Raw genomic sequence first — 16,581 nt, forward strand, 5'->3', positions numbered from 1 at the left:
ATAGAAAACTTTGTCAATATTGCAATTATTCTCCACCTCTTTCAGTTGAATCTCTGTTCGATTAACTCTCATATGCTTGTTTTTGTACCTTTGTATTTTACCTTGCATTAATATTGTCGGTAACCATTTTGTAATTTTTATAGTTGATATATAACTGCTTAACACTGTAACCTGAATACTGAAAAGTTTGTGTGAACATTAATAACTGTATATTTGTGTAAGATGCTAATTTGTCATATAAGCCACTGACTACAGTACAGTGTGTAAGGCAATTGTGCTAATCATACTTGACACTATAACAGTGATCTTGGAGTGTTACCACCTTATTACTTAGCTTCTGCTATAGTGCATCTATTGTACAATACATTTGTAATGCAAAAGCAAAACAATATGTCTCAAGCCTAACTCAGATTATTGGTAAAAATAAAGAAATAAAATGACGCTGATAGAAAAATTTTATGGATTCTCTATCTGCAAGGAAAGATTTGTGAAAGACCACTGCTAAAATTTCCTGGAAACAACAGGAAATATGATCGCATAATATGTTCGATGTAGCGCTATTACAGAACGGCTATTTTAGTATTTAAGTTAAGCCAAAATTCCTCCTCTATTTACTGTAATCTTGAAAATCATTGGCCTCATAATGGAATAATCCATCCTGCATGACGGTGATTGAATTGAGAAGTCCAGAGTGCTTTGGAACAGTCAGTCATGACATCAAACTGCAAAGTGCATTTCTGATGGCCCACAAATAAACACAGCAGAGATGGCCCAAAGCTGCCCGCATTTCCAGCGTGCGCTATTGACCACTATCAGAAAATTAAACATCCGAGTCTGCATCTTCTCTGCAAATTCAGAGCGGCATCCTGCAGTTGCCATGGCGACCGGCAGCACCATGACCACAGAGTGCTCCGGTGGAAGAGCTGAAGTGTCTCAATTTAATTACGGAGGATTCCTTCACTGGTGACCACTTATCAATTATCGCTTTTGCTGTATCCGAGACGATGGACAAGTCTGCTTGTTGACAGTAACTCAAACTCCGGCCATTTTGAAAGCCACACAATTAAGAAGAAGCCTCAGATCCCATTTTCAGCAGTACCTCAACATATGTATTATAATCATATATGGTGTACCCAGGGTGTACCATAAAATTTGGGATATCTGTGGCCATGACACAGGTATCAGAGTACTTCGGCCTTAAAGCAAGTGCAAATATTGTTTTTCTTTGTATAGTATGGTATTTTGTCACCAATACTATCAGGTTAATTGTGCCGTTGTCCTGGTCGACCGTACAAAAAGTACAAAATACACAAAAATGAATATTTTTGTTGAATTTAATGTTGACTAGAATCAACAATGACAGCCGCGGCGAAATTCTTAATTGACTCAGTGCTTTTTCCTCTTATACCGAAGTGCAAGCCGCGCCAAATAATAGATCTCACACAGTGGATGTTATTGTTCGAAAGTAGGACATTCGGTTAAAAAAATATGGAGAGAACCGGCCAGTGTGTGTGTGTGTGTGGAGGGTGGGTGGATGGGGGGTGGGGTGTCCTTGAGCTTTGACTGCTTTTCAGAAACACTCATTAGCGGCGACGTGTTCCCACGTACAGCGCTCCGATCTTTCGGTCTCGAGTGTTGTATTGCAGATCAGAGCTTGTAAACAAGAGATGGATGCCATGCAATATGGATGGCATTATGTTCTTTTAAGTGTATAAAGACAGAGTATGAAGAATGGCAGAAGAATGAAGAAAGAGAGCGTGGAGCATTAGCAAAAAAAAAAAAAAAGAGCTGTGTTAAAGGATTAGAGTAGGGGCGAAGGATAATGAATAATGCATGTGTAATGAATGTGCGGTGAATAATAATATGAGGAACCCAAAGGGGTCCGGCCAATGTCTAAAGCAGGGGTCTTCCATATTTTGGCCACTTGCCAACGTACTACAACCTTGTATGTGTACATTCGAGATATGCATTTTTAATATGACATATCTGGATGTAGAAATTAACAAATAACAGAGGTAAACAATGGGGACATAAGGGAAATCTGCAGAGATAGCAGTAAGAAGACTTTACTATCAAAGTTTGCTGGCAGAGTGTACCAGTTTGTTTTTTTTTCTTCTTTATCATACCGTTTATCACGAGCGTTGACGCGGCCCATTAATCTCTACCGTCCCGCCAACTCGGCTCCCAAGGTTATTGGGCGCCCCTCGCAGTTTTCTATAATAGCTCCTGCTGCATCTGAATGGCTAAAGCTGCCTCTGCCGATGGATTTGAAAATCTCAGGGTTCTGGATTTGGTCTCACTTTTTTTAATATGCATTCTTGAACTGTTATGCAGTTCGGACCGCAGACGTGAAACCAATTTTAAGCCGGGCAACAATTAAGATGACGTTCTCAGATAGATTCCTACTGTTTCACCGTGTTTTTTTTCATTTTCAAATCGATCGGACCTGCAGGATACAGTGCAAAGCAAAGTCGCCAGTGTTCATTTAACTCGGAGTATGCCAGTGTTTCTATCAGTCCACACCCATCACAGTTCATTTAACACTTTTAGATTAGGTTTGAACAGCCAGATCACCTGAGTAAACAAACAACACTCCCCAATTCAAAATAACTGTCACTGTAAAATCAACACCTGTTAACACCTGGAAATTTGCTGTGTACCAGTCTGGTTTTGGTCTCAAGTTTGGTGTCAAGTGCACATTTTTTAAGTACTGGTCTCGTCTTCAACACTGGACTCATTTGTCTCAGCCATGGTTTTCTTTGAGCTTTCATATTTCTACCTAACACAAAAAAAAAAAAGAAAAATCCCAATTAAGTGGAAACCACAGGCTGCATTCCCTCCATTGTTCTTTCTGTATAATGTATTTTCTATTGGAAACTGATTAAACATTGAATGTACAAAACATCAGGGACACTCACTCTATTCATGAAGTCCACTGATGAGGTGAATCCAGGTAAAAGCCATTATCCCTTATTGATTTCCCTCATTAAATCTACACCCATCACAAAGGAGGAGATGTAGATAAAGAGGCGAGTTGGAGAAGGACAACTGAGATGGGGGTGGATTGTGCAAAGGGAACTACAACTCAATATCAGGAAGATTAACCTAATATTTTATACATTCAGTGTATGTTTGCCTATATTGGATTCATATGCTGCTGGAAAATGCTGCCAAGTGCTGCGTATCGTAACTTTGGAAACGTTGCACATTATTACCCGTCTCGGGCTCGAGTGAAGCCGCCATGACTACAGAAAGCCCTGCTATTCAATAAACATTGTGGTCCTCTGGCAGGAGAACGTGACTGCCGGATGGAAGATTGCTTTAATCCACGGAGCTGACCTCTGTGAGGCATTGAAATCAAAAGCAGATAGGCTTAATCATTTAGGCGGCGTGAGGACGTAATGATGGGGCTTACCCCGCAGCTTACACTTAGCAGCCCACCTTATCAGGTTCGCACAGGGTTTCGCCTCGCTCCGGCCCGGTGTGCGGCTGCTGGTGCTGATAGAGAGCGGGTTTTGCACGGACCGCATGAGCAGCCCCGTGGACAAAAGGCGACCCGCCCGCCGGTCAGCCAACCGCGGGCCTGTCCGCCTTCCCAGGGAGAGGCGAGCGAACCTCAACGTTTTGGACCGTGGCGACCGTGTACACTTTCTTCTCTCCACACCTCCAGTGGATTTGGACAGTTTGGCTGAAGGCTTTGTGCTCAACTGGAGTGAATCGGAGGCAGTGAAGGGGATTTGGTGGCGTGGAGGAATGAGCCAGCTACTCCCCACCGCCATTTTCAGTTGCAATGTAACTGTGAGGTTATCTGTTATCCATGGCGTATAGACATTAGAAAAGGCAGACAAACAAAAATGGAGAGAACAATTATTTCTCCAAAGGCAATTGTGGCAATTGCTATGACTAGCATATCTATAGTGCATTATAAGCAGGGGCGGACTTAGTGATTTGGGGGCCCTAGGCAAAGGCAAGCATGGGGCCCCCTGAATCCCAACTCTCTTGCATTTTAATGCATCCATTCTATATATAAACATGGGTAGCTTTGCTTATTTTATTTTTTTAACTTCTCTCTCAGCTACTGATGCAGTAGCAAGGAAAATTAGCGTAAAGTCAAGTGGCAAAATCTCACTAGAAGTTGTATAGCCCACTATAGCCTGACTGAGTAGGGAGAGGTGGCTATGACTCAAGATTGACATAATTTATTGTAAGTAAAAGAGGGGTGTAAATTTCTTTTAAATTGATTCAAAATAAGTTAGTTCCATTCTTGTCTTTTGTGGCTGCCTGGGCCCAAGGTAGTCGCCTACCATAGCCTAATGATAAGAGTGCCCCTGACTATAAGGACACTACTCATAACGAATAATAACTCTCTCATAATGCCGCATGATCACACTTACAAGAATACATAATGCTTATTGAAGCACTATATCAGCATCCACAAAACATTACTGACATAACAGAGTGAATTATAAGTACAAGCCTCTTGGATTGTATTATAATAACCTGTATTTCAGTGAGTCACCCTATGCTACAAACACAACACAGTATTACAGGTGCTCATAGTATACTGAAAGGACCCATGTAACATCATACTGTACGTTACCATTGCTTGAAGTAAAGTGTCATGCTTTCTAATACGACTAAAATAAACCAAGTAATAAGACATCATCAGGTCATACACACTCATAAAATGTGTGTACTTAATTCATTACATGTCTATAAACTTTTATGAGTGCTGGTATCAGTAAAGATTATACGTTCTTTTAATCTCGATCATAAAGCATTACGAGTGCATTGTAATTCCATATGAGTGCCCTTATTATGCGTTGATGAGGTGGTACCACGATTTCTATCTCGTCACATCTCACAATACAGGAGAGTGGAAACATTCTTGTCAAGCACTCATGCATTGTTTTGTTGCCCTTATGTTCCACCTGTACCACTGAACTTATATCCTGCAGCAGTCTTATATAGGTAAAGAGAATCCCTGAGCAATGAAATGAAATCAGATAACGTGGATATTGTAGTCAGAGGTTATCGCATGGAGAAAACTGGAAAAGAAAGCACCTCTTTTCAGTAAAAGATAAAAGAAATGTCCAATAGTATGTACATGCTCTACACCCATGGATGTCTTTTTTTATCATCATAATGAACGTAGCGCACGTTTTCACCACAACAGCAGAAACACAAACATCTTACTCATGCATTTGCTAACTGACAGCTGTCAGCAACAGGACATTTACGCGTTAAGCCGCTTGGCACATGTCTCTGTTTCAGCCTCCCTCAAAGACCAGGGGAACATAAAAGAACTCCTCAGCCTCACCCGACGTGGGCACTGACATGCTTCATCTCACAGTTCAAAGATACGGCCTAATTATCGGGACGCTCTCGCTAATGCGTCCGAGGAGCCGTTCGCATCGCAAATAAAATCGCTGATGGACACAAAATGAAAGGGTACGGAGAAAAGGGGATGTCAAGAGGCAAAAAGTCACATTTTGTCTCAAATGCCATCACCCGTTCCCGACACTGAAGCCGAGTGGGTGGAACTCGGCTGGGGGGGATGGGGGGATGGGGAGGTCTTCAAAGATGAATTTCCATCAGAAAAGGTGCAGAAGATAAAATAAGACAAAATGAAAAGGAAGAAGCTGTATCAGTGTCAGTTGCATTTACATCTTGCATTCTCATTGATGGCCACCGGGCCCCTTTTCAAAAAAAAAAAAAAGCCTTCATTAACCTCCCCCCTCATTATGTAGTGTTGCTCGGTCATGGAGCTAATGAAGGGAAGCTGCAGACGGAACACTGGCCTCACACTGAATACAAAGACGTTGCCAGGCACAGACTTGATAAGCAAAGAGCGGGCAGTAAACCCTTAATCAGTTCTACATCTCTCCTTCAGATCCCTCAGAGCAACTACCCAGCAGGGCTTTGGTGACATTGAGGTTGTGTGCATACTATCCGTCGGCCACACTCTGCTGAACTTTATACCTTTAAATTAAGCATTTTGCTCTCGAGCCAAGCCTGCGGTATCGTCTACATTCTTTGAAAGTGCTGATGCATTATTCGTTGTGTTAAAACGTTTGCAGTTTTTAAGACTGTACCCAAGACTTGAACTGAGACTGGATTAAATATCTCCACTCCTTCCACATGTTTGGTTTTTGTCAAACTCTTTGACAAGGGATTACCTTCAAAACATACAGTAGCAGCTAGGGATGGGACGATATGCTTATCTCACGATACGATTCAATACACGATATGAGTTTCACAATTTGATATAACCACGATACAATGTAATAAATAAAAGTTCAACAAAGTATGACTGTGCAGAATTTAGCAGAAGTTTATTTCTGAGCCACAAATCTTTCTAGTAATGGTATTGGCTTGCTAGAATGTAAACAACAATTTAAAAATGTCATTATAAAGTGCAAATAATATAATTTGGATGGACAGCTCAGAAAAAACATGAATTTCCCATGTGCAAGGCACATGTTCCACATATTGCCCATGTGCTGTGTGGGATTTTTCCACATGAACATTCATGTGGTTTTTCTGTAATGGAAATTGTGATGGGCAAGCCGTCTCAGTTGTGATTACTACAACAGAATAAAACGTAGCTAATATCACGATTCATTTTTCTGCCCCACGATACGTATTGTCACATTTTTGTATTATGATGTATTCAATTTTGATATCGTCCCATCCCTAGTAGTAACAGCTGTACAGTGTTTGCTTGATGATGCTAAGGCTATCCAAACAAAATTAACTTAAGAGTAACATCAAGGATACACGACATCATGTTTGCAAAATATCACTTTTTTGTCATCAATATGTGCAATTTTTATGCTTGCCAGAAGGACAAGCATCTACTGTATACATGTGCTGATGTGGCTAAGAAACTGTCGTATTTTCATCAAGTCATAGTAACCTTCAGAGGCCAGCTGATGGCCTGGATGTTACGGCTCCTGCTGCTGCTAATATTCACTGCAGTTGCATTGGAAGACTGCCTTTTCCATTTCACATTTAATCCTTTGTTGCTATTAATCCTCCCCCGAGTTACAATATTGACGCCTCCCCAGAGAAATTGAACATCAGGTTAAGGAGGTAGCACAGGCCTGTTTCAGTTGAGGAATATACCAAAAATCAAATATATTTATCCTCTGTAGATTTAGAGAATGTTATATGATCTGGTTTGGAATACTGTACACAGGCCTTAGTCAAAAGACAATCTCTCACCTGCAGCTTTGTTCAGAAAGCAGCAGCCAGGATGCTAAATGAAGAGACCACATTACCACAATTTTGAGCATCTTTACACTGGTTTTAGAATTGATTTAAATATTTGACTTAATCACTTTCAAATCTCAGCAAGGTCTGATCAACCCAACGTAATCTCACAAAAATACGTAAAATGAACACAACCTCTAAAACGGCTATTTACGTGTTGTGGACACGTATTATGGGAAAAAAAACGTGCCTCCACCACGACCTGAATTACGTTCCTTCACCACAAATTTAAATACGTTTCTCCAACGTTAACCAATTGGATGTCTATTGACCAATAGGATGCCTATGATTATGGACCAATAGGAACCAGGGTCAGGGGGAACGGGAGGCGGAACAGGAATGCTTCGTAACCTGTGGATAGAGCTGAGCTGAATAATAAAGTTCCAGTTACAGTTTACAGTTTGTCCCACGCGTATACTTTATAAACACGACATGGTGTCAGAAGTGCTGTGAACTACATCGGGACGGAAAGGTCTACCTGGAAGGGAAAAAGAGGAGATCGGTGGGTTAAATGAGTTCGAGTGACGGCGAAGGAGCAAGCAGAATGGCTAACCCTCCCGGCGCTACATTTAGCATCCAGCCACCGGAGCCCTTTGATTTTTCCAAACCGCTGGAGTGGACAAAATGGATCCGGAGATTCGAAAGATTCCGTCAGGCAAGCAATCTACAGGCAAGCTCTGAAGAGAATCAGGTGAACACATTGATTTACTGCATGGGAGACGAAGCGGACGATGTTTTGAGAGGCTTAAAGCTAAGTGATGCTGACCAGCGTCAATACACTAAAGTGAGGGATGGTTTTCAGTCGTTAAAAAGAATATTGTTTACGAACGTGCAAGCAAGCGAGACTGTCGATGCATTCGTCACTGCCCTGTATGCATTAGCGGAACACTGCAACTATGGAGCGCTGCATGATGAACTAATCAGGGACAGGATAGTGGTAGGGCTGGCAGACACACGGCTCTCAGAATGCATGCAGATGGAAAGAGAGTTAGACTTGGATACAGCCATTAACATGGCAAGGCAATCGGAGGAGGTCAAAAAGCAACAAAACATACTGAAGAGTGGTGCCAGTGGGGTAAAGCAGATGGATGTTAGCTCTGTGGACAGAGTGTTCAAAGGCAGACAGCAAAAGGAAAAGCTTAAGTTTAGCCAAAGGAAAATCAGCAGAGCAAAGCTACACAACGGTCAGAGCAAAAGTCAAAAAAGCTTCCAGTGCTACAAATGTGGTGGCATTAAGCTTATGCCAGATGCTGTGCCATTTTCCCTGAAAACCCCCAGGCAGATTCCACTTCTGTTGGTGGGGAAAGTCAAAGAAGAGCTCCAGCGCATGGAAAGCCTGGGCGTCATCAGCCGTGTGGAGGAGCCAACCGAGTGGTGCGCCGGCATGATGGTCGTGCCCAAGAAGGGGGGTTACCTCTGTGCGTTTGTGTGTGGACCTGAACGGCTTGAACAAGTATGTGTCGGGAGAGGTACATACTGCCGTCAGTAGAACAGAGCCTCGGAACATTTGCCGGGGCGAAAATGTTCAGCAAACTGGATGCCAACATGGGGTTCTGGCAGATTCCACTCACGGAAGAATCATCCAAGTACACTACATTCATCACACCCTTCGGGCGGTTTCGCTTTAACAGTCTGCCCTTTGGTATTTCCTCAGCACCTGAACACTTCCAGTGCATGATGGCTGGGGTCATAGAGGGGCTAGAAGGAGTGGTCTGCCACATCGATGACTTATTGGTGTGGGGGCGGGACCAGGTGGAGCATGATGCTCGACTCCATGCCGTACTACAAAAACTGGAAAAAGCAGGCATTACCCTGAATGTGGGAAAATGTGAACTCTCCAAGAGTGAGGTGGTCTTCTTGGACCATATCATCACAGCTGCGGGCATCCGCCCTGACCCGAGGAAGACCAAGGCCATCATGGAGATGAAGGAGCCCTCAAATGTCAACTGAGAAGTTTTCTCGGGATGGTCAACCAGCTGGGAAAGTTCATTCCCCAGCTAGCGGAAATAGACAAGCTGCTCTGCGACCTACTCTCAAAGAAAAACTGCTGGGTCTGGGACGTGGACCAGGCGACGGCGATTAAGACACTGAAAAAAGCGCTGTCCTCTCCTCCTGTGCTGGCCATGTACGACCCAAACGGAGACATCAAAGTGTCAGCAGATGCATCATTGTATGGCCTAGGAGGTGTTCTTCTCCAGAAGGGGGAGGAGGAATGGCAGCCTGTGGCTTATGCATCACGGTCGCTCACTCCAACTGAACAACGGTACGCACAGGTAGAGAAGGAGGCCCTGGGCCTCACATGGGCCTGTGAATGGTTCCAGGATTTCCTCATAGGGAAACCCTTCTGCCTGGAGACCGACCATAAACCCCTTTGTGCAGTCGTATACTTTACAAACATGACACTTCCTACACTGGCGATCCAGCCATTCAGGGCAGCAAGATGTGAGCCAACACAGAAGAAAAGGAAATGTCTCAACCAGCCGCCAAAAGAAGAAAGAGTACAAGAGACTGATGGAGAAGATCAAGGCTGAGGCTGAAGCAGCGGCAAAGTCAGCAGGCCGGAGCTACACCCTGGCAGGGCCTGCGGGTGTCAGCCAACCACAGCAAGCCTCAGCTAAGATATGATTGCGTAATTCAATATTAGCTCTTGAAGAAAATGCCTTTTAAAGAAGTTATTAAGAAACCAAGAACCCTGCATCCAGATTTGAACAAGATTTCACTTGAGAATGTTCATGAGAATAGAGCGCTTGTATGGGCTCAATAAAGAGTCAAAAAGATTTTGAGCTTGTGAAATGATTTTTGCAAATAATTTGAGACTTGCAGTTGTATATCAGCATTTGTGAACATGTGAAAACATTTTGCATGAATGTATTTGAATGTGTAAAAAAAACTTTAAGCATACAAATATAATGTGTAAATGTGTAGAAAAGATTTGTAGTTGTAAACAACATTTTGTGAATGTGTAAATAATATTTGTGGACAAATGATTTCAAATGTGAGGTTGCAAAAAAAATCAGAGCAAACATAACGTTTTGTGAATGTGTAATGAAAGATTCAGAGCAGTAAACTCTGCTTGAAAAATGTCACTCAAAGTTTAAGTCTGTTCATGTGACATCCAGGTTACAAGCACAGATTTTTGACCCTGTTTTGCCCCGGGAGTCTACTAGCCAATGGGAACACCAATGTATATGAACACAAAATAAAGGCGCTTTGATTCATAAATAATATTTTTTTTTTTTTTTCAGTATAAACTGTATATGAAGCAGAGAAACTGCTTTTATGGACCCTGGGATACTTCATATTGTGAAATATTTATCAAATGAAGTTCATAGGAATAACCTATCTTTAATCTGTTTTAGGATGGATTTTCATTTTAACATGGCATACAGTAATTTCTGCTAATTGATACAGGTCACCCAGCTAATTGGCTAATTTGCAGCTACACTGGGGAGCTTTGTGCAGACACAAAAGCAGGAGAACCTCAATCATGAAATCATTTGACAGTGAAAGATACTTCAGAAAAAGTGCTAAACACTCCCCAACTCTTGGCACAGCCTGCTTTGTGCGATTGTGTTCTCAATTTATGATATTTATGATAATTATAGGCATTTGCAGCCCTGAATACTTTAATAAAGGCCAATAGGTTTAAGGGGCACCGATTTTACAAAGTGCGTCTTACAAAAGCAGAGCGAGATCTAATGCCCCCATAAAGATTATGTATGTGACAGGAGCCCTTATTACCTCTGACAGCCTATAGTTGCTAATGAAAAGGTGTGTCGCCAACAGATGCAGATGCCAACTACATTAGAGAAGACGCTTGATTTATGTAAATAGAGGTGAGCAGTGGGGTCCTGTATATTATATGCATGGAGTGGTTATCATGACCCCTGAAGGCACAACAGAGGGCCTCATTAGGGCTGCTACTTTGAACAGCATCATCAATGAATGGATTTATTGGCCACATTGTCCCATACATATGTATGCGTATTGACGTATGGCAGCTAGATAAGGCTGCTAATTTAAATATTGTCAGACATATTCATTCATCAACATGTCTGAAATGTAAAGCATAATTTAGGTCAAGTTTATTTGTCAAGTTATGCGTGATAGGTTGGAGAGTATTGAAGCTGCATGCAGAAAAAAAATATGTTGGTATTTTAAAGTAAATAGGGCAGCCAGTCCATACAATCAGTATAATTAATGGTACTGGAACATTACCATCCTGCAGGACATTCAATTACATTATTAAAGTAATAATCTGCAATAAATAAATGTCCATGTCTTTCCTAGTGTGACAGGTAGCACCCTCTCCCTCTCCTTTCCTGGCAGCTACAGTTTTCTATTGTTAGGAAATTACCACTCCTTTTATAAAGCCAAAGGGTTTGTGTGAACTTCCATGTGGCAGCTGTGGTGTGCTGGGTCAGATTGCGTCAGATTTGACCATGGAATATTGGTAGCTAAAAACCTTTCTCCTTTAGCTAGGCAAGCTTTGTAGCTCCGGTCCAGAGCGACTGCAGTTTGGAGGTACAGTACGTCGAGCTGTAGCACCTATGACCCTTGTTTTGCAGCATTAGCCTAACTGCTGTCTAATCCTATCACTCTCCATTTAAGTGGCCGCAATGACAGGTTTCCATTGAAGCTTCTGAGTCCCATACAACCGCAGTCTGGAGGTAGGTTGGTTTGTAGCGTTACTCTAGCATTTGCCCAATGCTTGTGCTGTTTTCCATTAGTTAAGTGGCCTCAGTGAAAGGTTCCCTCTTAAGGCCCTTGCTCCTGTAATTTGCAGTATTGACCTTGGTGGCCCTCAGTGACCCTTAACTGCGTTTCATACCAGTCTGTTGATGTCCTTTGCTCGATAGCTAAGCTAACTGTGTTCTAGTTAGCATGAGCAGCAATAGTCACATGGCTGAACAGACAAAGAAAAGAGAAAATCAGACTTCATCAACAGAAAATGCAAAGAAAAAGATAAAGTCACAGTACTGGACACACTGTTTGATTGACAGGTGATCTGTGGGAAGAGCAGTGCAGAAACACCACAGCAATGAGGCTGAGCACCAAAGATGGAGACTAAATTAAAAATGATTATCACTTTTACATGTCTGATATAAAGCATACATTCAGTCCACTTCAGGTCAGGTTTATATTATGCTGGTATCTGAAAGAAAGTAAGTCGACCAGTCAGTGCAGACAACTGGTACAGCTAAAGGTGCTGCAACACAGCAGAGCCTCGGCTGCGTTACCATTAGTCGGGAGGAAGAGAGAAGTCATCATTACACAATCGGGGTAACTGTGTAAGACCAAGCCCTGTGTATTGAGCCGTTGCATCCCTTTTGATGCGGCCGTGATGAAAAGCGACAGCCTGAGGAAAGCGCTCTCCGCAGAAAGCTGATGATTACAGAGAATCAATTTACTCACTCCTGTCTCTGAAGTTGCTCTTGTTCTCCTTGTTTATGCTTCGGTGTTCAATTATCAGCTGCGATGTAATGCATACGCGCCATACTAAAGACTTAATAGATGCTAGTTTACTTCAAAGCACTCTACCTGAAAGCTCTTCATTTGTTGACATGAATTTAGCATCGGCACCGCAGCCCTGCTCGCTCTGTTTGTCTGCCTTCTCGTTCCAAAAAGACGAGTTAATGGATCCCTTCAAAGAGACACACAAATCATATTAAGAGCCCTAGTTAATTGCATGCAGAGTCCAATTTGCTTCAGTTAAGTTGCTCTTTCGCAACAGGCTTTTTCTTCTGTTTTCAGCTATCTGTTGTTGGGTTTTTTTTTTTTTTTCAACCAATCAATAAACTACATCAGCTGTATTTCACTCCTCGCAGGCTTGCTTTATCTATAACAGATGAAAAAGAATGAAATTCAATACTGTGGCGACACAGAACATCAAAGCATTTCATTGCAAAATCCTATGAATCCATATTGGGAAAACAGCCAAATGTTCCAACAGGTAGTGATATAGTAGTATGAAAAACACCTGATATATAATACTCAATACTTCAAAAATACAGATGATTGCAACAGCAAAAATGACACTATTTCTGTTTGCTAATGTTTGTAAGAGTTGTGGATATGAGCAGCTTCCTCCAGAGCTAGAAACAAGAGAACTAACTCTCCAAGTCTCTTTGATGTCATTAACAGAGAAAACCCTGCAGCGGCTGACATTAACAATGATTTGAAAGTGACTTTGCGAGCTGGAGTGTTCATTTGATGTTTTACATCCAAATGAGCTTTATTTCAATGTCGCACTATTGACGTTTGAACAAAACATTTGGCCCATATCCGTGTAAATTAGCGCTGGGTCTACTGCATACCTGTCAACAATTGGGCTTTGAAAATAAGGGAGATTTTCCAGGACCCCCACCCTACCATAATTTTTACATTATGAAAGGGATTTCCTCTCTCGGTTCCAGAGATCTACCAGCATGCTGGTTGACATCTTTTTTCCCACCGTGACCAATACTAAACTCCACCCTAAACCTTGCAAAACGCATGGTTGTTTCCCAACATACTTCTGGTCAGGAATGGATAAATAGTCTTCCAAGTGTCTAAATATCTATATAGATATTTAGCTTTTTTTTGCTGGCGTCTGATCAGGGACGGACTGGGACAAGAAAATGGCCCTGGACTTTTCGACCCAGACCGTCCCACATCCATCCAGCATTGACGCATAGGCTACATGAATACAGCAAGACTTAGTGTCACTACTTATACAGTATATAAATTAGTACTACATATGGTTTGTCGCCAGCAGACCATCACTGTGAGGAGACCACAACATTGAGCATTTAGTGCATCATGATAAAGGGCTATATTTGAAAAGGCGATATAATCTATATCAATAGGCCTACAGATGAAATCAGTCAGGGATTGCCATTGCCATTTTTAGCACTTTCATTTGGTAACTTTCAACAATAAATATTTAAATTAACCAACACCAGGTAACAATAAATTCTAATAAACTATAACGTTGTCTAATAACAAACTATAAGCAATTAAAAGGTGGAGTAAAGGGATGGACATGTAGAGAGAGGCATTGAGCCTCTTGATGCCTTTCCACCGGCAATGGAAATGTTGTTGGTGCTTGCACTACTGAAAAGGTCAGTAATTTTTGCGCATTTTGATGCCTCAGCCTCACGGGCCTTTATTTTTTGTCCCTCAATTTCTCTGCCCCACCTTTTCGTTTTTTGGAAGGATTCCTTTCTATTTTGTTACGTTTTACTGCTGTCTGATCGCGCTGATCGGCTCATCTGACGCTCCATTCGCGAGGGGTGAGGCATAGCTCACTCACCCCTCTCTCTCTCTCTCTCTCTCGCTCACTCACCCCTCTCTCTCTCTCTCTCCCTCTCTCGCTCACTCACCCCTCTCTCTCTCTCTCTCTCTCTCTCTGTATAACTGTAAAAATAAAAAAGGGAAATACGGGAGATTTACGGGGAAAATTACCAAATGAGAGCACGGCGGGAGAGGGGGTGAAAATACAGGAGAAACCCGGGAAAAACGGGAGAGTTGACAGGTCTGGTCTACTGTCACTGTCCCTGCTAATCTGATCTGCCATGCATTACCAATACAGCTCTCTTGACAGTATTGTCAAGAGACAAATGGTATACCTGCTGCTTGACTTATACATGCTCAAAAATCAATACACCACGGTCCTAACGGCCATGAGAAAAGCATATAAGAATTTTCCTTCAGAGTGGATTTCCCTTGATGGTTTCCAATAACTCTAATGGGGAATAGTCTTACTTCCACGCCACTAATCATTTTGTCACAGCGGGCTTTTGTTGTTTTTCCCAAGGATGGATATCTAACTTTGAAATTAAAATCTTTGTGGACTTGCTACAAATATCACTCTCTTCCCCTAAGCTATTGCATTGGAATCCAATTTTGAACTCATATTAGCCACATCTGTTCGGCTTATAGAGGTCTTATCAGCTGATATTTCCATGAAGGGAAATTGATTGGTTCCAATGACCTAATCGGAATTTCTCCCCAGACACTGGATTTGAGCAGTTAGAGAATATAAATGACAAATTGACAGGCCTGCTGGCTCCCTGCCAAATCAATGCATTTCCATCAGCCAAGGCTACAACTACGGTGGCCCTGAGGGTCAAAACACAACAACATTTCACAAAACACAACAACATTTCACAAAACACAACGACATTTCACAAAACACAACGACATTTCACAAAACACAACAACATTTCACAAAACACAACAACATTTCACAAAACACAACAACATTTCATAAAACACGACATTTCACAAAACACAACAACATTTCACAAAACAAAACATTTCACAATACACAACAACATTTCACAAAACAAAACATTTCACAAAACACAACAACATTTCACAAAACACAACAACATTTCACAAAACAAATTAACATTTCACAAAACACGACATTTCACAAAACACGACATTTCACAAAACACATTTCACAAAACAAATTAACATTTCACAAAACACAACATTTCACAAAACAAATTAACATTTCACAAAACAAATTAACATTTCACAAAACACAACATTTCACAAAACAAAACATTTCACAAAACACATTTCACAAAACACGACATTTCACAAAACACAACATTTCACAAAACACAACATTTCACAAAACAAAACAACATTTCACAAAACACAACGACATTTCACAAAACACAACATTTCACAAAACACGACATTTCACAAAACAAAACAACATTTCACAAAACACGACATTTCACAAAACACAACATTTCACAAAACACAACATTTCACAAAACACAACATTTAACAAAACAAAACAACATTTCACAAAACACAACAACATTTCACAAAACACAACATTTCACAAAACAAATTAACATTTCACAAAACACAACAACATTTCACAAAGCACAACATTTCACAAAACACAACATTTCACAAAACAAATTAACATTTCACAAAACACAACATTTCACAAAACACAACAACATTTCACAAAACACAACATTTCACAAAACACATTTCTAAAACACAACATTTCACAAAACAAATGAACATTTCACAAAACACAACATTTCACAAAGCACAACATTTCACAAAACACAACATTTCACAAAACAAATGAACATTTCACAAAACACAACATTTCACAAAGCACAACATTTCACAAAACACAACATTTCACAAAACAAATTAACATTTCACAAAACACAACAACATTTCACAAAACACAACATTTCACAAAACACAACATTTCACAAAACAAATTAACATTTCACAAAACACATTTCACAAAACAAAATGACATTTCACAAAACACAACAT

Source organism: Centroberyx gerrardi, chromosome 19, assembly GCF_048128805.1.
Source record: "Centroberyx gerrardi isolate f3 chromosome 19, fCenGer3.hap1.cur.20231027, whole genome shotgun sequence".
Classification (NCBI taxonomy): Eukaryota; Metazoa; Chordata; class Actinopteri; order Beryciformes; family Berycidae; genus Centroberyx; species Centroberyx gerrardi.